This window comes from Pleurodeles waltl, chromosome 3_1 (assembly GCF_031143425.1).
Source record: "Pleurodeles waltl isolate 20211129_DDA chromosome 3_1, aPleWal1.hap1.20221129, whole genome shotgun sequence".
Classification (NCBI taxonomy): domain Eukaryota; kingdom Metazoa; phylum Chordata; class Amphibia; order Caudata; family Salamandridae; genus Pleurodeles; species Pleurodeles waltl.
The window spans coordinates 1,586,188,565-1,586,210,262 of NC_090440.1; the positions used below are offsets into that span (position 1 = coordinate 1,586,188,565).

The 21,698-nt window shown below is 44.7% G+C and overlaps 1 protein-coding gene and 1 long non-coding RNA gene across 7 annotated transcripts in view; one reads left to right on the plus strand and one right to left on the minus strand.

Moving 5' to 3' along the window:
* TNFAIP6 (TNF alpha induced protein 6) overlaps positions 1-21,698 on the minus strand; it is a 258,936-nt gene that overhangs the window by 39,712 nt on the left and 197,526 nt on the right. The window lies entirely within an intron of this gene.
* Positions 11,747-21,698, plus strand: part of LOC138285368 (uncharacterized) — an 83,659-nt gene continuing 73,707 nt past the window's right edge. For all 6 annotated transcript variants that reach the window (XR_011201577.1, XR_011201579.1, XR_011201580.1 and 3 more), the window contains exon 1: positions 11,747-12,442. This is a non-coding gene — a long non-coding RNA (uncharacterized lncRNA). The remainder of the gene's footprint in view (positions 12,443-21,698) is intronic.

Below are 21,698 nucleotides of genomic sequence, written 5' to 3' on the forward strand. Positions count from 1 at the left end.
TGCAGAGGGCTTTGTGTGCGGTATAGCACTTAGAGATAAGTGCTATACACAAGTTCTGTCTTGTCACTCCCTATTAATAGTCTGCTTGCCCACCTCTTTATTGTTCATGTACTCAGGGACGCTGGAATTATGTGACTGTGCAGCCGCAGATATTTTTACATAATTGTAGATTTGCCACATTTGCCACCTAATCCATTGTCTGTGGCATAATCTGCGGATTTTACCAAAAAAAATGTTTCTAGTTCAAACGGTTCAAAAGTTACTAAAAACACAGACACAAATTTTCTAGCAGTGGAAGACCTGTTGCAAAGGATGACTGGTCACCTTTCTGGAGCTTGCTGCTATATTTAGATGTTAAACTGGTACTAATGATTTGCAACTAATGCCCAGACAGTGTTAAGTTTAAAAATGACAAAATAATGAAGTAATACTATCACAAAATGATGCTGCATAATGCTGCATAATTTGCCTTTCCTTGCCCTGCAATTCACTTATCCCTGCCACATAATTCCAGTGGCCATACATATACTCCCCCACTGCGGCAGCAACAATTCTGACAAGAACGGGGATGGCAGGGGCCCAGTGCCGGACGGTAATTTTAGGAGGGAGGGGGGCGGGTGGGAAGCACACCCACACTCACACTTATTCATACACACATGCACGCACGCATGCACATCCATTCACAACACTCATCAACATTCAAACATACACGCACGCTCCAAACATTCATTTAAAAATCACACACACACACACTTACCTTCAGCTCGGAGGTCCCAGGAGGTTTAGGACTGCTGCCTTCTCTCTCTGGCTGACCTTAGGTCAGCCAATGAGGGAAGGCTGCAGTCACAACTTCGTGACAGAGTGGGATGGGGTCAGTGAGACTTCTGACCCCTCCCCACTCTGTGACGAGGTGTCACTGATTGACACTCGCCCTGGGCGCTTCAGGGCTTAAACCTGAAGCGCTCAGGTCGAAGTCAATCGGTGACGCTTCCCCTCGTCACTGAGGGGAAGGGCCTCAAGGCACCTTTGCTGAGCTGAGGAGATCACGCCCATGGGAGCTGTGACTTCTTCAGCCCAGCAAAGTTCAGCTCAGTGCAGCCAAGGGTTTGCGCAAATCGCGCATGTCTCGCTCCTGGCTGCCTGATCTGAACATGAAGAGTGTCTGTCAGGCTGACCTTTGCTCAGCCTGACAGACACTCTTCCTGAGGAGACAAAAGGTGGGGGGGTGGCCCCTCCGCCCTAAAGGATGGGCCGCGCCTGCAGGGGCCACAGGATGAAGTGAAAGCAGATAGAAGACTTGTTTACAATAAAATGGTCTTTTGAAGACCTGCAAAATACTAAGAATGCGCCTTTGCCATCCACCCCAGACCAGCACAGACGTTATTTAAGGGACACAAGAAGTCGCAGCTGTGACCCCTGTTTTCCTCCTAGCAACCCCTGGCACTATCTTTGCGACCCGTGGCTTTAGAGGTGGCAAAAACAGAGCCAAGACTGCAGGAACTAAGGTACTAAGGACTCCGACCTCCTTTTTTTCGGCGCCAGTATGATTCATTTTAGAGCACAGGCACTTTTCACATACCAGCACAAGGATTTACAACAATGGATTTTGCAGGGCTTCTTTGTGACTTGGTGGCCTGTGCTGCTCTCGCTGCTATGTATTTTTTTTTTTTTCATAATATTTTATTAAAGTTTACAACATAACAGTAAAAATGATATATTGATTACTCTACATTATATAACCAAACCCTCCTCCCTCCCCTCATGCAATTCAAATTTTGTGATATAGTTCTCTGTTGGCGAGTCTCAGTGGTTTCAGCTGTTGTATTCTTTTTTTTTTTTTCCCCCTTTTCCCTTTCTTATCATTCGCAGAGCTTTATTGTTCAGGTTCTGCATTTGAGTCTGTGTCAGCGTCCGATGTAGTTACAGTTGCTTCTATGGTGGATGTTTCTGGTGATTTTAATTTCTCCAGAATTGAGTCCCATTGTATGGTGTCTTCCCTAGGTCTTTGTTCTCGGATTGCTTCGCCCATTAGAACTGATCCTTCCACCTCTGCCCATTTCTCGACTGTGTTTTGCCATCTGATTAGTTGTGGACCCGCTGGGGATTTCCAATTTGAGGTGATTTCACGTCTGGCTAGAATTAGGGCTAGATCTATGAACTTGTTGGATATTTTAAAAGCTGATGGCCTTGGGAAATCCCCCAATAAGGCCGCAGTTGGAGAATTATGCAGTGATCTTTCAGTGCAGGCTGATATTTTTGCAATGATCCCTTCCCAGAATGCATTTAGGTGAGGGCAGTCCCTTGGCTGTGGGTCTTTGTAGAGTTTGTAATGCTATTCTATGTCTGCTCTGGCCCCATATGAAGGTGGTTGACATGGTCTCTATTTCTTTGAATGTTGATTTCGGGATTATAAGTGGGATTGTTGAGAAATAGTCTAATAACCTAGGCAACATTATCATTTTGAGGAGGGCAATTCTGCCCGTGACTGTTAATGGCAGTGTTTCCCAGAAGCACATGCTAGATCTAATCCCTCTAAGAGCTCTCTGTATGTTCCCTTCTAGTAGGTCGTTTACTGAGTGATAGATCCTTACTCCTAGATATTTAAAGGTGTTGGGGGACCATGGAAGACCTCTTGTGTTGGTGGGTTCTGAGGTGTTAGCGTGCAGTGGAAAGATGGCTGACTTCCTCCAGTTAATCCGGAGTCCGGAGGCAGCGCCGTAATTATCTAGCATACTCATGGCCCCTTGTTGTTCCGTCTCTAAGTTTTGTAGGAAGAGTAGCATGTCGTCTGCGTATAAAGCGATGTAATGGGTCCAGTTGTTAATTTGGATACCTTTATAATAGGAGCCGGTTCTGGCCATTTGAGCTAGTGGTTCTATTGCAATTACAAAGAGAAGGGGGGACAGTGGGCACCCTTGCCTAGTACCCCTTCCAACCTGTAGTGGGGGGGATATATAGTTGCCGGTTCTTACTCTTGCAGTGGGATTAGTATATAGTAGTTTGGTCCATTTTACGAACCCTTCCCCTAGTCCTATTTTCAGCATGACTTGTTCTAAGTAGTCCCACCTCAGACTATCGAATGCTTTCTCTATATCAACCGAAATGATTGCTGCATTAGGTATGTTTGGGGGCAAGGAGTGAAGTATTGATGTAAGGCGTCTAATATTCTGGGATGTGCTGCGTTTGGGTATAAAGCCCGATTGGTCTTGATGTATCAATGAGGTCATGTGTGGGAGCAGTCTGTCTGCTAAGATACGGCTAAGTATTTTGTAGTCTATGTTAAGCATGGATAAGGGGCAGTAGGAATGGACGTCATTAGCGGGTCTGTCTGGTTTCAGCAATGGGATCATAATGGCTACGTTAGTCGATTGAGGTAGGGTATTGCTATTCCATGCTTCTGCGCATAGTGTGCAGAGGTGGGGGGCTAGAAGGTCTTGATACTGGCGGTAAAATTCTAATGGGAGTCCATCTGCTCCTGGAACTTTGCCCCTTGCCATGCTTTGGATTGCTGCTTTTATTTTGGAGATTGTTATATGTAGCGCTAGGGAAGACTTTATTTCTGGAGTTAGGCTGGGGGCAGGGAGGGCTTCCAATTCGTGCAATTGGGTGGTGGTCAATGTTTCTAAGGGGGGCGCATAGAGATTGGCATAGTAATCATGGAAGACGGCGTTTATCTCTTTTTGGGTATATATCTGTGTGCCTTGTGAATTCTCAATTTCGACTATGGTGGTTTGTTTTTTGGGGGGTTGCGCAAGCAGGCTAGTAGAGCGCTAGCTTTGTCCCCTTCTGCGTGTTGTCTAGTTAGATATTGTTTGTAGTCAAAGCGAGCAAGTTTGGTACCTGCTGCGCAGATTTTTGTCCTGGTTGTCACCAGCGTGGGGTGTAGGTCGGGTTGTGTGGGGTACCTTCTTTCTAGGTCTCTAAGAGATTCTTCCAATTGCAAAAGTTCTGTTTCTATTGATTTTCGGACGCCTATGTTTTCGACAATGCACTTGCCCCGGATCACTATTTTAAAAGTTTCCAATTCGATGGATCTAGTAGATGCGGTTCCTTCATTGATTTAAAAAAAATATTCTATGGCTGTATGTAGTGTGTTTTTAAATGCTTCGTCTTCGAGCATTTCTACTCTAAGGCGCCATGTTGGTATTGTGGGCTTTTCTCTGCCCCAGGATAGAGTGGTTAACAGGGGGTTGTGGTCTGATATCGTTCTACTAACGTATTCGGCTGCAGTCATGTCGCTCTGTATTTCGGGAGACACCAAAATGGTGTCGAGTATAACGTGTAGGTCGTGTACTGGTGAGTAGTATGAGTAATCCCTTGACTGAGGGTTAGTTGTTCTCCAGCTATCTATTAATTGCCAGTGTTGCTGCCATTCTACAACATGCTTTGCAGTTTTCAGTGATTGTGATTGTGATATTGGAGGGTGTGATCTGTCTAAGGAGTTGTTAGTTATGCAGTTGAAGTCCTCCCCTATTAAATTTTTGCCAGCCAGTAGGGGGCCTGTTTCTAATGACAGTCTGTCCAAAAATGTACTTTGTTCATAGTTTGGCGCGTATATACTTCCTATAGTTATTTCTCTTCCCCCTAGTCTCCCCTTTATCACTGCGTACCTTCCCTCTTTGTCAATGCTCTAGTGAAGTATTTGCATGGGAACTCCAGGGCGAATCCATATCAGCGCCCCCCTGGCGTAAGCGGAATAGTTAGTGGCTATTAATTGGCCCCTCCATCTTTTGTTAAGGGCTTTGACTTCTTGTTCGGTGAGGTGGGTTTCTTGTAGCAGGGCTATGTGGATTCCTCTACGCTTGAGGTAGTTGTGAACTTTGTAACGTTTGGACATATTATTTAGACCTCTTACATTCCAGGTTAATATTTTATACTGTGTCGTCATCGGCTAGATTGATCTGTGTTACTTTGACAGGGTTAGATGTGTGCTCTGCAGAATGCAAGATCATGTTTAGTGGCCTATGTTTTGTTTGAGTTCCTCCAACTATTGTGGTTGTGTGTGCATGAGTTATTCCCTCTCCGATAATAACAAAAACTTTCCCCAACTCCCTCTCCCCAGGACCGGTTATTAAAACTTTCCCCGTCCAAACCATTTAACTTGTCTTATCACCTATTGGTGGTGGGAGGTGCGCCAGAGCCGAGAGCTTACACTCTAGGTCAGTCCCGGGGCCCGGTAGATTTATATCTATAGCCTTTGGTGGATTGTTCAAAGTTTATTATTTACTTATGGTTGCGTGACGAGTTCTTCTCGGATAAGGCCGTTTGCTATTGAAGTTCAAGTGGTAGATTAAAAGTTCTGTGACCAATTCAAGAGTTATTAGATGATTTCTTCTGCTGTTCTGGGGGTGACTTTTGGGAGGTCAGTGCAGGTGTCTTGTGAAGAGACAGAGAAGCTCCCACAGCTTGAGTCGTGGTCTGAGGCGTCTCCTGATGCTTGTGAGTGAAGTGTTTTTTTTTTGCTCAGGGTTGCTGCTATGTCTATCGCCTCACGCATTTCCTGTAAGGATTGGTGTCTGGGGGGTGTTGTAACCAATACTCTATTGGAGGACCTTCCTCGTCTCTTGCTGGCTGCGCGGGAGGGCTTACTCTGTGTGCTTGATGGTGTGAAGTTAAGAGTTTCCATCCAGTCTCCTGCTTGCTGAGGGGTTGAGAAAAAGTGTGTCTTGCCTTCGTGTTCGACTCTCAGTTTAGCAGGGAATAGCATTGCATATTTAATGCCTTTTTCGCGCAGGGTGCGTTTACAGTCATTATATGAGGCCCTTAGGGACAGGGTTTCCCTGGTGAAGTCGGGGAATATCATTATGCGCTGATTATTTAGTGTGATTTCCCCTATTTTGCGGGCTTGCAAGAGGATATAGTCTGTGTCTTTAAAGTGCAGTAGTTTGGCTATGATTGGGTGAGGTCTGGTTCCTGGTGGAGGGGGTCTGCCTGGGACCCTGTGGGCTCTTTCGACTGCAAAAAAAGGTGATAAGCCTTCAGAAGGGATGGGGTCTTTGAGACAGTTTTCTAAGAAAATTTCCATGTTTGCTGTGGAAGACTCCGATCCCTCCGGCACTCCGACTAGCCTCAGGTTGTTCCTGCGGGAACGGTTTTCCGCATCCTCTGCTCTGGTCTCCAGTGTTTTGATTCTAGTTGTGAGCTCGGCCGTCTCTATGGTTGATGTTTTTTGAGTTGACGTCACCAATTTTAGTGTTTTCTCTGCAGTTCCTACCCTTTCTGTTAATTTGCGATGGTCGTCTCGTAGTAGTGAGTCCACGGTTAGATTATCTATTTTTTGTTCGAGGGCTTCACGAGATTCTCTTATAGCCTGCAGGAGCGTGTCCAGGGTTGTTTCTTGTTGAGTTGGTGTGGTCTTGGGATCCGGATGAAGACGTTGTCTGGGCGTCTTATTGGACATCGGCTCCTCTTGGTCTTGTCCCTCTCGTTTTTTGGGTTTGCCCATTTTGCTGTCTTTATCGTTGGGTGGCGTGTGGGAAGAGAAAAAAGGAAAGGTCCCCGGTCAATGCAATTGTCCAGGACCCAGGTGAATGGTTGCTGCTGCCAGGTGATTCAGTTGTGGTGTGGTTTTAGGCCAGGGACTATTGGTCAATGATTTCAATCTATGTCGGGGAGAGCGTTCTGCATCCCGTTCCTTGCCGCTGTAATCTTTGCCGTGTTCAGGCACAGTGTAGTCCTCTGGAGGAGGATAGCTTTCTACGCGTGGGTCTCCAGTGGTCCAGTGGGCGATGGTCGCTGCGTCCCTCTGGTCTCTGGTTAATTGTTGGTGTTTGCGCGTTAACTTGGTTCTTGCTTGTGGAAGGCCTCTGTGTGTGAGTCTCCGGTGGCCCGGGGGTGATGGTCGCTACGTCTGTCCTGCCCTGGGTTATTGGCGAAGCTTGGTGGGTGGGTATGTGGGGGGTGGGGTTCACGCTTAAGTTTCCCTGATGTGGCTCCTTGTGTGCGTTATGGAGGGCGTTTGATTATGTCAGGGCATTGACGGGGGTAAGTGTTCTTGGTTAGTGCTTTCGCTGTGCTAGTTGTTCGCAGTGCGACTCTCCACCCAGGCGTTCAAACTCTTTTCCCCCTTGCTTCTGGCTCCCGATCTGCCTGATTCTGCGCTCTCACCTGGATTTCATAGTCGTTCCGTAATTCTTCTTTCACCGTTTCTATTATTCCCCGAGTTGAGCCACCTTTCCTTATCGTTGAGCGGCGTGTGGGAGGAGAAAAAAGGAAGGAAAGGCCCCCGGTCAATGCAGCTGTCCAGAACCCAGGTGAATGGGTGTTGCTGCCAGGTGATTCAATTGTGGTGTAGTTCAAGGCCAGGGACTATTGGTCAATGATTTCAATCTATGGCAGGGGGGGCTCTCTGCATCCCGTTCCTCGCCGCTGTGATCTTTGCCGTGTTCAGGCACAGTGCAGACCTCTAGAGGAGGATAGCTTTCTGCGCGTGAGTCTCCAGTGGTCCAGTGGGCGATGATCACTGCGTCCCCCTGGTCTCTAGTTAATTGTTGGTGTTTGCGTGCTAACTTGGTTCTTGCTCGCGGAGGGCCTCTGTGTGTGAGTCACCGGAGGTCCAGGGGTGATGGTCGCTACTTCTTTCCTGCCCCAGATTGATTGGCGAAGTTTGGCGGGCGGTATGTGCGAGGGAAGGGTTCACGCTTTAGTTTCTCTGATGTGGCTCCTTGTGTGCGTGGTGGAGGGTGTTTGACTATGCTGGGTTGGTTGTTAGCGGCACGTTTCTCCGCCCCGGCATTCAAGCTCTTTTCTCCCTTGCTTCTGGCCCGATCTGCCCGACTCTGCGCTCTCACCTGGATTTCATAGTTGCTCCGTAATTCTTCTGTTTCCGTTTCTATTATTCCCCGAGTCGAACCACCTTTCCTTCTTCTGCCGGGGAGTTGATGCAATGTAAGTTTCTCGGTGCAGCCGCCATTTTGAGATCTGCGCGTGGTATAGCTCGTAACTCTTTTCCTTTCTGTACGACTGTTCTTGGGCGATGGCACCTCTCAGACCTCCACACAGGGGTCCCCAATTGTTGGGGCTGCTTTTAGTTAAGTTTTGGGCTTTGTTTAAGGCAGGATTCTTCCCGGGCCCCGTTCTCGGCTCCGGAGCTCTGCTCTCACGCGTGCAGCTTCATCGGCTGCTGGCCACGCCCCCATCTCGCTGCAATGTATATACCCACAGTCAAAGTTTTTTTCTTTTGGTGGAGTTTGGATGTGTTAATGGTAACAATGTACTTACATTTTGGTGCTGGAGCCATCTCGGCAGCAGGACTTATAAACCACCTCCGCACTGCTTGCTTTCTTGTCCAGGGCCTACGCCCATGCACAGATACACAAAAACTCACATGTGCATCCTTCCAAGCGTTTGATTGTGGATTTAAGCTGAGTAGTAGTCCACGGAGGAGAAGGGTCAAGACGGTAGCACAAGAGAGGAGGTAAGGTCTGGCTTATGTGGATTGGTTCAGGGCCTATCTGAGGTAGTGGAGCCCAAAATGTAGGGAAAAAGCTGCTAATATCCGAGAATCAGAGTGAGTTTCCTAAGGTGAGCAACAAAAGCAACATGCAGAATCAGAATTCCGCATCACCCAACTGTGAACTGTAAACATGTGCAAGCCGTGGTAATGGCCCCTGCACGCCGACTGGGGTGGATTGGGCTGAAGGAAGTAATGGTCTAAACTAGGTGCATAATAGCATTCCAATTAATTTAAATGATGGAAACGAGAGGTGTCATTGACTTTGTAGCCTAAGCCCTAAAAATACAGTGTTGGGAAAACAGAGCTGCATTTCTCAGCACATGTGCAGCAGATATCAGTGAGGTGGCCCGCATAGCTCCTCAGCTCCCACCTGGGTGACGAGGACCTGTGGGATTGCATTTTATATTCTGTGCACTCGATTTTTATAATTCCCGGAACACCCACTACAGTACCCAGAAGCCTCGATCGGCCCCAGCTGCATGTCCCTCACCAAGCTGGCACACTGTAACCACTAGCAGGTCACAGGGGCCTCGAAGGGTTCTGCCAGGGGATTTAACCCAAACCCTTCCATGTACAGCAAATTTTATGGATTCATATTAACATACTAGTTCTGCCACCCTGGTCGACAACAGGCATGTTGCGTAAAGACGTTTTCTTTTATCATGCCAGCGCTTCACTTACTGTCAAACATTCTAGCGCTGCATGTTTGTCCTTGCACAGTGTGCCCTCACCAGCAAGAGCGTTGTAGATTCACCACCAAACAGGTGAGTGAGTAGTAACACGACTAGAGCAAAGGTGTGCCTCTGCAAAATGGAAGTGCAGAGTCAAAAAGCGTTGGTGCACAATTTTTATCTCTGTATTCCATTTGATGGGCTCTGCCCGGGCACAGTTTCAGATTCAGTAAATTGGTTTCCTGTTTTGTCTGCATTCATTTTAAGCATCTGCGTTATTTTCAATAGTTTACATTAACCTGATAGATCCCGACCAAATACCACAGCATAGGTCTGCTTGCCAACTGTTCCCATGAAATTAAGAAATGCTTGCATAGCTGGATGTTTAAGTCCATGGAACATCCACCTCAAGCCAAGAGTTCCAGGTATGCGTTCCTGTCCAGGTGCTATTTTTGAAGATATGATGCTTTTGGCTTTATGGTTATGGTACATTTTTATATGTACATGCTGCTGCTTTTAATTGAATGGTCTTTAATAGCTCATTCATGAATTTGCTGGGGTTGGCATATTTTTTAATTTGTCTGCTTTCAAATTCGGCATTTGTTTCCAATGGTGCAAGTCACCCTACCCACTACAGTTTATTAGCCACGTGCTCTTTTAAAACCTGAAAGAGTGCTTCAGAAGAGATTTTAGGCAATATTTGTGTTAACATTTCTATTTTATTTCACTTTTAGTCTGCACCAACAAAATGATGCACCTCCTGTGATAATTAGTAATGTTTACAAAACTCACAATTGAAGTGTAGATAGGCCAAACATTCATTTTGTGATTACGATGGCATGCGACAAGGTACAATGAAAATTGACCAGTTAAACGGAGATGTCACTCAATATACAAAACTAGGACAGAAAAAAAGCTAAAATGTTAGAGTCTGTTTACACAAACAGTACACCTTTCAATCCACTGTGTTGCCAATGAGGGTAAAACCAGATGTATTTGGTGTTTGATCCCAGTGAACTTAATCAAGTATAAGCAAGGATTCAAAAGTAGGTGAACACAATGAACTACAAGGTGAATGGCGCCCACCAACTAAGGGTGGCTTCTCGTATGTAGTAAGGAAAACGCCCCTTCCTTGTGGGCACATTCCTTTATTTATCTTGAGTTAGTACTGATGAAAAAGTATTTGCTGTGTTGTCAACTAAACTATAGGCCCTGATGATTGTCAAATGCTGGCAGGCATGATGGGTCTCATTTTTATGCTGCTGGACACTCTACCTACATACTGGTTTGTAAGTCAGTGGGTTGTTACACCATTTTGGATTATGTAATTACATAAACTATGTAAGATCAATTATGTAAAATAGACTGGCATTGTTCAACACTCAAGTTCAAAAGCAAGCATGAAGCAGCTCTTGACACACGCCAGCCTTAACTAAATGCAAAGTGCTTGAATCCCCTTTCAAAACCTATGGCTTTTTAGCAAATGCAAATGCAAGTGAAACTGTGCTGTAAAATGCATTTGGCAGCATTTTTCAACGTTTTCAAGTGAATGACCTTCTGCTTCCCAAGTCTCTCTTGTAGAAGTTGGCTTTCTCATTTCACTCGCTGGCTCTAATTTAGTTTTGCAATTTTCCAATCAGGCAGTGGGTGTGACAATGAAGGCGTGGGTGATACCAGTGGGATAACTGGGAGCTATCATCCATGGAACAGTTTTGGATACATGCACTTATTTTTTCACAAATAAAGCACTGCATTTGTTTTAAATTACAGTAATAGTGAATAATATAGTTTTATTCACTAATATTGTGATAAAAATTGAAGCACCATGAAAAAGAGCAAGACCTCTAAAGGCAGCTGAAGCAAGTAAATGCGTTTGCAATATATGCTGAGTGTACACTTGCAGGTGAGTGTGCGTCTGTGAAAGAGCACTTATGTATGTGAGAACGTCTATATGTGAACATTTGTGTGTTTGAGTGACAGTGACCAGGAGTCTGTCAGTCAGTGAGAAGGAGTTTATATGAGTGAATCATAGTGAATGAGAATGAGTGAGTGAGAATAAGTGTGACTGTAAGTGAGAGAATGGGTAACGGAGAATGAATGTGAATGACTGTGAGGAGTACTATGGAGTGTGAGTAAGAATGGGCATGAGCAAAGTGAGTGTGTCTGTGAATAAGCATGCGTGAGTCAGAGTGAGTGGGTTTAATTAAGAATGAGTCCAAGTGATTGCAACAGGGGTCAACTAATGAGGAGCATCGGGCTTCTTTGGTTTGGCACATCATAAAGGAGTTAAATATTTAATTAGTGTCCCATTACATCGTAAACTTTTTAGCAAATTTATGTGAAAATTGTGTTTTAAAAGGCATTATTTGATTCAATGTTTTTCAGAGTTTACAGCGAAAAACCCCAAACCCCCATGGAAAAGGTCAGGCTGACTTGTTTTTATCACTTGCTAGAGTTGAGGGCAAGTATTTTGCCCTACTGATCTCTAAGATCTTGTCCGTCCCTTAATATTGGTAGTATCAAAAAGAGACATTTTTTGTGTTGTTATATTAATCATACCATTCTTATGGCGCTTTAGCAATGTCAATTATTGTCATGCCTTTAGGATTAAGGCCTTGTGACCTCACTTCCTGTGAATATTCAGGGCTCAAAGGTCATATGATGTCACTTCCTCTAATGTTGTTAAGGTCAAAGGATGCGTGATATCACTTCCGCTCCCCTGGCATGTTGGTGAACTGATTTCCATGCAGCCCAGCCCAGCCCACAACAGCTCAAGAACTGTCTATGTTCTTGAAGCTGAGGCTGTATAGCCTGGGCTACGGCAGACAATGGGGAAGGAGGGCTAAGGCCCTTTCAGCCCAATGGGCATTGCACGCCTGCCTGCAAAGCAAGGCTGGTTGCAGTAACATTTTAAGGCATGGGCAATTGGGTAATTGCCAAGGGACCTCACCTTTTTAAGGCCACCATAGGAAATTAACTTTCTCTCGGTTTGACCAGCAGCGGCTCCTCCGTATGGGCGGAGGAGCGTTGCCCCCCACGCTAGCAACTGCAGCTGCAAAATCTTTTAAAGAACATGATAAAACAATGTTTATTATCGTTTCTTTAAAAGGGGCGGGGCCATGGGGTGACGTGCACTGAGGGGAAGTGCTCAGCACGTCTCGGGCCAGCCAAACACACATGCACTGTAGGCTGTCTCCAGAGACAATCCTGATGCTGCTTTGGATAGCGTCAGGATTGGCCGCAGGGCAGGCTGGGAGCCTGTGCCTGCAGCAGCGACGAGGGACAGAGGAGCGCGGCGCAGGACCATGCCAAAGAGGTAAGTGTTTTGTTTTTTTTCATTTAATTTAATGTTTCTGCCAGTCCTCCCATCCCCCGAGAGCCTCCTCCCCGGGCCTTTCACAGCCCGCGAGCCGCTACTGTGTGTGACCCATCGCTATTATATTTATCTAACTGTCTCTCCCTTTTTACTGCCCTCTACCTTTGTCTCTACCTATTTACCCGGTGTCATCTTAAGGATTGTTGGGGTTTCCAGGCAAGGTTTAACTTTTTTTGTGGGACCGTGTTAAAGATTAACATGTTATTTAGAATTGTTTGCCATCATGCGGTCTTGAATTAGCATGGAACGGGTAATTACATTTAAATGTGTTCCACATGGGGGCTACAGAAACATGTCATGCCCGGTGCTCTCGAAGATGACACTATCTAGTTGGTTTTCTCAATGCTTTTTCAGTACCAGTGACCTGCATTGTGTTTTTGATTCGGTTGCTGTGAGGGGCATTCTGCATTTGTATATCCCAGGAAGACATAAGGCAACACTTCATACTAACATACAAATATATTTAAACGAATTTATGTATTTCCCCTTATAGCGCTCTTTGCAAAACTGTAACAATCCGATTTTGTAGTCGTGAAAAAAGCAAACCTTAATTTACCCAGTTTCTTTTACCGACACTTGCCACAAGAGGACGCTATACTCCTTCTGAGTAAATGTCTGCTCTTTTAATTTTTCATTTAAAACCTCAGAACTAGACGTTGATGACGGTTCTAGATGATTCCCTGCAACATTAACTGTAAATCCGGAATCTAAAGGGTACTATGACTCGACTAACGAGGTGTCCGAAGGTAATGGGGACAACAGTCCACGAACACATTATAACCATCATGACAAAAGACGTGCTATGATAATTGTGCAACGACTCTTGTTTTTTAACCTATCAATACAATTATCTAAGGAAGCTTTTTGGGGTGGGGTGGGGCGGGGTTGTGGGTTGTTCCCTCTCTTATTAATTTGTTTAGGTTTAGAGCATTGTGGAGCTGCTATTATCATTTATGACGAATGCTTATTGACACGCCTGGTGGAAGTGTAATTACGCTTGTAAGGGGGATGTGCACTGAGACATTATGTTACACCGTTAACGTTGCTTATGTGCCACGTTCATTCCTGTAGAGTGATGACTGCCAAAGCTGCAATGCCAATAAAACATATTAAAAAAATAAACATAATAAAACCTCAGACCTGAATGCTGTGACACTGGATTGAACGTAATCATATTACATATGAATTCAGTCAAGCTTAGCCTCTACAGGTAGTCAACTCATTTTGACACGTTTAGGAGTAAGAGGCCCTATTGTGAGAGATATCATAACAGAATATGTATTCGACAGAATAATAGCCTTTATATTTCTGCTTAAACAGGTATTGTAGCTTTATTTTAATACCGCTTCGTGAAAGGAGCCTATGTACTATGGCCCATATTTATACTTTTTCAGCGCCGCACTCGCACCGCTTTTTGACGCAAAATTTACAAAATACAATGGTATTTTTCAAGTTTGCGCCGCTTTTGCGTCAAAAAATGTTTCTCCAGTCGTGTAAGTGATTCTGTGCTTTTTCTTATTCGACACACCATTTTCCAATATGACGCTTCCGGAAGCAGCGCCTTTATTGGATGCTAGTGACCCGTTAGATATGTCCACTAATATTAGATTTATCGTCTCTGCTGAGATGTCAGGGAAGACCAACGATATAAAATGACAGTCTGTAAAAGGGATTCAAAGGGTCTTATGTTCGAAAGTATTTTTTATTTATTCTGTATCTATGGGAAAATGAGCCTTGTTGACGTTCTGTTCCTGGCACTGCTGTCATGAGTCATGAGTCCTGAGGCCTGTGGTACCAAGGGCCATACCAGCGGAAGAAAACGGCAAGGCTGGGGTTGCTCTGCTACTCCTACTACACCTCATAGACATCCAGGCTTCCAGTGTCCTAGCCTCCTCTCTCATTGAGGCTGATGATGACAGGCTGTGGACACACATCGTGAATGTTCTACATCTTATTTTTCAACAACTAGTTAAGCTGTTGCAATGCATCCAACTTGTTTTCTTTCAACTGGTCTGACACTTAAAACTTGACAGGGTGACATCCCGGTCACTACAGACACTGCCTTGAGTCCTGAACTTTTCACCTACAAATCATTTATTTCAGGTGTGGTAATCTAGTTATTGAGATGGACGCAAGAATACATTACCCAGAATGCATTAGGCAGTCATACAAAAGTCCAGAACTGTCTCTTTTCCTTTTTATCTCATCCGGTACAAGGCCATGGACCACTTAATATGTCCCACTATGGTATATAAATATGTATTTGGTAGTTAGGATAGTATTTCCACAGGAAATGCATTTTTTGTGTTGCTGATAACTTGGCACCATTTGATGAGTCTCCATGAAACTTTCCATAAAATGCTACTTTTGACTAGTTTGTGCAAGGAAAGTTTCAGGGTGATACATCAAGCAGGGGTGAGATAAAATTGGGGGAGGGGGGGAAATGTATCCCAATTAATTTTTCCATAGGATCTTTAGACACAACTACAGCCTAAACTGCAAACAAGTTTAGGCCAAATTTGGGCCAGAAAAAGTATTTTTTTTGTTTTAAATCCGTTCAATAGTTTTTGAGCAATTAATGCCCAAGAACTTTGTATATTTAGGAATGCGGAGCTTCTGCTGATCCCAACAGATCTCAAGCTGAGATCTGACTGGCTGCCACCACCTCAACTAGTAAGTGTTGTCAGCCATCTTATGATTCGGCCCTTGTCCCGAGTCCTAAAAAAAGTAAAAGAAAGACATAAGGGGGTTAGGGATACCCTGACGTCCTATGCCTGGTGGTGGGGACCACAGACGAAAAACGTTTTTAAAGAAAAGGTATTCGTGAATTAGCAACAAAATTGAAAAAAAGTGCGAGCTCCTGCATATGCTTACTAAAACAGCCACCTAGGGTGGCCCCGGGGTATGAGGCATTAAATTTTTTAGGGGGAGGAGCGTGCACATGGGCCCATTTTTCAGGCCAATTTTGGTCCGGTGTCTTTTTTTAGGTGAAGGGGGTCACGTGGCCTCCCTCCCTAGGTTGATTTCAGCCCAGAAGACCCCAACCCATGAGGCCCAATGTCTTTTTAGGGAGAGGGGGCACACAGCCCCCCTTCCCAAGCCATTTTTGGCCCTGGTACTCCTTCCCCCGGGGCCCAAAGTCTCTTTTTCTGGGGATGGGGAATGCCCATTGTATTTTTAAATGGAAGGGGGCTTCACGCCCCCAATCCCCGAGACTTTAAAGGCCCTGAGGACTCCATCCCCCGGAACCACTAAACTTTTGAAAAGGTGTGGGGGGTGCTAGTTAATATTAAAGTACTCCAGGATGCCAGTTATATGTGGCAGCTCTCTTGCCAATAAGACGTCACTGGACTAGACATGTAGCATATTGACAGTATTTTAAATACTCTACACATTCATTATTTATTGTGTGTTGGGCACTGAAAAGCATAGCATGTGCATGCAACAGTAAAATGCTGCTATTTTTGAACTTTTGAGAAAATACGTTATTTTAGTTTACGTATTTGTTTATAAAATAAGAACTCCCTCTCTTTATTTCTTGCATCTTTTCTATGTGATCCTCATATTTTTAGCTGCATTCCAACAATATGTGAGAGTTCGGTTACGTTTCCAACCCTTATTTCCATGCCTGCCTCCTCATAAACCTAGGTACAATTTGAAATTGCGGTAAAACTAATTCATTTAGCTTTTTACTAACCATAGAGATTGGCATCAATTGAACCTTGCTTTGTGTAAGGGGTCACCCGGAGAAGAGAAAAAATAGTTCTCTTTAAGCAGTGCTGCATCTCTAACGGTCACCAACAATAAGGATTCAAGCTTAGTTTGATGGCATCCGCTTTGTTTTTGAGACCTTGTGACATCATTTGATGCACGACCCCTTTAAATCTTTCATGAGCACGTTAAGTTGTAAAACTCTTCAAAACCTGAGGTTGCATCACATGCAAATCGTGGAACCTCAGCATTTGGGAAGGTTGTATTTTTACTGTAATAAAGCCTAGGATCAAAAGACTACTCTTGGGGAGCATGGATGCCTGAAATCTTGGGGTGCTCGATGTGTTGATGTGACAGCAGGTGGGAAAGATCAGAGAGAGGACTTGGTTGGGAAAGATTTCATCAGCTCATATTGTGAAAGTGCCCTAGGTTACATTCACTGGCAGCCATTTTCACTACTGCAAGTACCATTGCATCATGAGCTAGGATAAGAAATGTAGGCCCTCATTACGACCCTGGCGGACGGGGGAGAAGTGGCGGTAATACCGCCAACAGGCCGGCGGAAACAAATTGAGTTATGACCATCTGACCATGGCGGTTACCGCCATGGCCATCCGCCACTTCTCCACTCCGACTGCCAGGGCGATGACGACCGCTGGGCTGGATACTTCGGTCTCCAGACCGCCGGCGGTATCATGACCCTGCATACCGCCATTGACTTCGTGTGGTTTGGAACAGCCAAAAAATCCATGGCGGTAGGCACTATCAGTGCCAGGGAATTCCTTCCCTGGCACTGATAGGGGTCTCCCCTGCCCCCCTCCCCCACCCTGAGTCTTCCCCTCACACCCCCCTACCACCCCCCAAGGTGGTAGTACCCCACTCCCCACCCCCCCCACATCGACACACACCCCCCTTCACGCACCCACACACCACCACCACACATACCCGCACACATACTAACAAGCATTCCAGTAGAAACACACAGTCATACATGCACACATACATACAGACATACATGCACACATACACACAGTCAAACATACAGACAGACACGCACACATTTCCAAACACACAACACCCCCTGCATGCATACACGCACTCACACACCCCCTCTACACACTCACACCCCCATGCACACACACAACACACAACACCCTCCTGCCCCCCTCCCCTAACGGACGATCACCTTACCTGTTCCGGTGATCCACCGGGAGGGGACGGGATCCATGGGGGCTGCTCTGCCGCCAGCACCCCATCACCAGAACACCGCCACACCGAATCATGGGACGTGATTCGGTGGGCGGTGTTCTGATGACTGGGTGGTGGAGGTGGAGCAGCCTCCACTTCCCCGCCGACTGCCAGTATGCCTGCTGGCGGCTCTCCATCCAAAAAAGGACGGAGGGCTGCCAGCAGTCATAATATACTGCGCGGAAAACCGTCTGCACTGGTTGTCTTCAGCGGGCGGTACCTCGTCGGTCTTTCCAAAAGACCGCCGAGGTCGAAATGAGGGCCTTAGTGCAGATTGAGGTTCATGCAATTTGAAAGGCCTAAATGGTCGCCCTTGGTCTGAAAACCTGCATAATTTATTGGCATGCCCTTCTGGCAGTTTTCTGCTGTTGCATGTTGGTCTTGAAGGTCTGAGGCTCAAAGGCGCTCAGTATTGCAAAGGTTATAGGGCCCATTACAAATGCTCCGACAGCACTGCAAAGGGTGTTAGGCAACACTGCTAGACGGCTGCATTATGAGAGAAGCCAAGAATTACCCTGGTATGAGGAATTCAGTGGCAGATTGGTATTTTTATACTGCGTTGTGTAAGGAAATCCATATTTTTGCTATGTCTTCCATGTCTTTGCTCAGTATATCAGGTGTGTTGGTCCCTGCCATGACCGATGGCTGCTAAAAGTGCCCAGCCTCATGTGCTCTGTTTAAAAGTGTAGGAGTTTTTATTTCCCAATTGCCAGTAATGCCGCTCCTTTAAAGCCTTTGTGTATTTTAAAGCCTCTTTAAATTTCCACAGAGTACAGATGTCGAAAGTAGGAGAAAACATATACTTAACTCATCTACTCCTGAAGTATAAGATATGATTTTAAATGACATGTATCTCATAGCATCCAGTGATACAGGAAGTTCACCAATTGTGTAAGTCAAATTGACAGTGCATAGGTAAAATAAACTGTGCTGAAAACAATCAGTGGTGAAGTTCAGTTCTTAGAATCTATTCTTTAGGTGCTAGGACATTGTTTTCCTGCTGACGTGGAATACCACATTATATGTCAGGAATAACTAGGTTGCAGAGCATGGAAAGTCGAATTGTGTTGCAAGTAAAGGCAAATTGTGTGGTGTATTGTGAACCTTTAGGCAAAGTAGCAACAGCTAGCTATTTTGACATTTTAACTATTAAAACACTTTTATAAAGTGCTTTAATTACTATAAGAATGCATATGTTTTGTAGAAAAGAAAGCTGATGACTATGCACAGTCAGTAGATCCTACCCAAAATGTGGATACAAAATATGAATATTCTGTTGCATGAAAAAATAGGGACGTCAATTCATTTATACTGTTCTGCCTCCATGAGTAAAGCAGGTTGCGCAAAACATATACCATTTTATTCTGTAGAAAACGAGCCTGCTTGTACAACCAGTTTCAACCCCCCTGCATCTGAAGGCTTAGCTGCAAGAGTTAGGGGGAATGTTGTCTCCAGCTCTTTGCTGATCTTCTGTTTGAAAAACTGTGTTCAGTGACTTGTTGTACGAGGCTCCAGCTGACCCCCAGAGATAGAGGGGTTCAGATGCCTGCAAGAAAAGCCTGTTTTATCTCTTGAAACTGCCCTCCTGGGGCTTAAGGCTCGGAAGGTCCTGAGACTGAGAAAGCTGATGCTTACCTATAAGATTCCCAGTCAATAAATTGGCAATAGACTTTTTTTCTGCTTGCCGCTCTTGAACGTTCCCCGTGAGCCTACATGGTGCAGCAAATCCCATGATCAGAAGAAGATGTTGCCTGCTTGGGGGAATTACAGTGGACATCTTAGAAATGGATAGTTCCTTGTGACCTGAAAGCAAAGTTAAGGGAACTTGTATGCAGCAGGGGACAGCGGCCTAAAGTCTTAGTAGCCAGTCCTAAATGTTTTAGGACTTTGCTTCCAGGCAGCAGTGGATTCAGAACTTTTACAAAAAGATGGGACTAGGAAGAAATAGAATATCTGGATGACTAGGTTTACCAGATAAATGATCTCAGTGGCTTTATCCCAGAGTTTCTCGTGCTCTGAGCCTTTTAACAAGAGGTTAGAGACTACTGAATGACCGCCTACTGAAGGCACCAACCTCATGGAGAAGTTTCTATCAATGGCTTCCAGAACTGTCTCGCTAAAGGCTTAGACCTCCAAGTAAACATAAATCCACAGGTAAAAGAATGTTCCTGCCTCCAGTCATCTAGCAGTTGGGCAACGTGGGTGCCTCAACCTCGGTCAACCACATGGAAGACACTTCAACATTTGTTCACTATTTTAGCATTTTTTCCATTGGATAGAACTGAACCCCTTTTAGAAAAATGGTTTGTATAATTTTAAATTCGTTATTTCTTGAATGAATTGTATGCTATGTTGTTTCACATATGCCAAATTGCATTTTCTCTAAGGAATGCTTTGGTGTTTCTGACAAGCTACCAGGAGTGAGCCAGGGATTTCTCACAGAAAACAGCTTCACATTGTTTGCGTTTTGTGAAAATTCCTCCATTGCGCACAGAATTGTTTCCCCCAACATGTGTAGCTTATTTCTTTGCAGAGAATTGATAGACTGAAAATAAAATAAAAATATGAGAAGGCCTGTTGCCTCTATTGTCAATTACTTTGATGCTGTTGAAATGCCTGGAGTTGTTTCTGAAGAAGTTACTGTCGTCGTTTGAAGACAGAGACCGGCTGGTTTCCTGTCACGACTGATGTCAGTGGACTAACCCAGCCTGCCTCCTTCATTAGTTTTAGGCTCCCATTGTATCCGCATGGCTTAGTGTTCTAGAAGGCCATTCTTCTGACTAATTTAAGGATGACCTTTTCAAAACACCTCATATTCTAAATGAACGACTTGTTCAAGCAAGGAATGGAGAAAGGTTACAGCCCAACCTGGGGAACATGGGCCTCCAGCCATTTGGAAAGGACTCTGGATTACCTTCTAGAACCAGTGGGACAAATAGACGATTTTCTGTCTGGTCGATCTGTAGAACGTGGTGTTATATGAACTAAACGGGTGCCAGTGGAAACGTTTGTGTTACAGGTTAAGCTATAGCATTCGCTAGAATATGATGTTATCCACAGAGAAGGCGTCCTCGGATGGAAATAAGGGTTCAAGGCTGTTTCAGCCGTGGTCATCACCTATAATGAGCTAATTAACAATTGTGCTTCGCCTGCTTTCTTGTAGAAGCATGTCTGTTCTTGCAGTGCCTTTTATTGTATTGTATCGTATTGCATTTCCTTGGTACTTATAGCGTTGTTTTACCCTCTGATATGCCCAAAGTCTCAGATTCGCAGAGAAGACCAAAAAGGCCCTACCTAATAGGGGAGTCTAAATGGCACTGCTCCAAACGGGATTCCCTACTACAGAAATAGATCATGTGCCAGAAACACAGTGACATCTCGTCCTTAAGTTGGAGCTCCACTCTTTTTGTTTTCTGTCAATTTTTAATCACACTGATAGTGAATAATAATAATGATAATAAATATTATGATTCACTATTAGTGTAATAAAAATAGAGTAAAATTAGATGGAATATGCCCTTCCATGGCAGCTGAGGTAAGTAAAAAAAATGCTTTGTGTTTATGTGAGAGAGTGTGTGTAAGTGTGAATGTGTATGTATGTGTAAGTATATGTGTGTGAGTGAAAGTGGAAGTCAAAGGGCGTATGATGTCACTTCCGCTATCCCCGTCATTTCGGTGAATTGACGTCCATGTCTTTAACTAATAAACAGTTTTAAGTGTGAGTCTGGTGATTATCAATGCGAGAGTTTCTTTGCTCTTAAAACCTAGCGTCTGTGCTTCTGCTCTCATAAGAAACATAAGGCACCAGAATGAAAGTCATAAAAATACACAGGCTAAAGCTATCCCTCCCTATTTTGAACCCCTATTTATTCCTATTTTGAACCCCACACTTCCCATTTCTTGTGTTCTCCTTTCAGTGGAATAGTCGGGAAGTGTTAAGGGAGCGTGGGTTCAGTAGCCTGAACTTGTTTAGCGCTAAACCTCTTAAAATAGATGACACCCCGGATCACTTACGTGTATACATGATGACAACTCCTACCAGAAGCTTATATTCTGTACATTTGAAGATCACTGTTGAATCCCTCCAGTGACCTAATGGGTGCCATTAGTATTTAGTTAACAAAGAAATTGATCCCAAAGTTTTCCACTGACACCTGGATTTATGAATAGTCTCCAAGAATATAATTTCTGGAAATCATATCTTCTACATTAGCAATGGGCCGCCCCGAAAATGGAC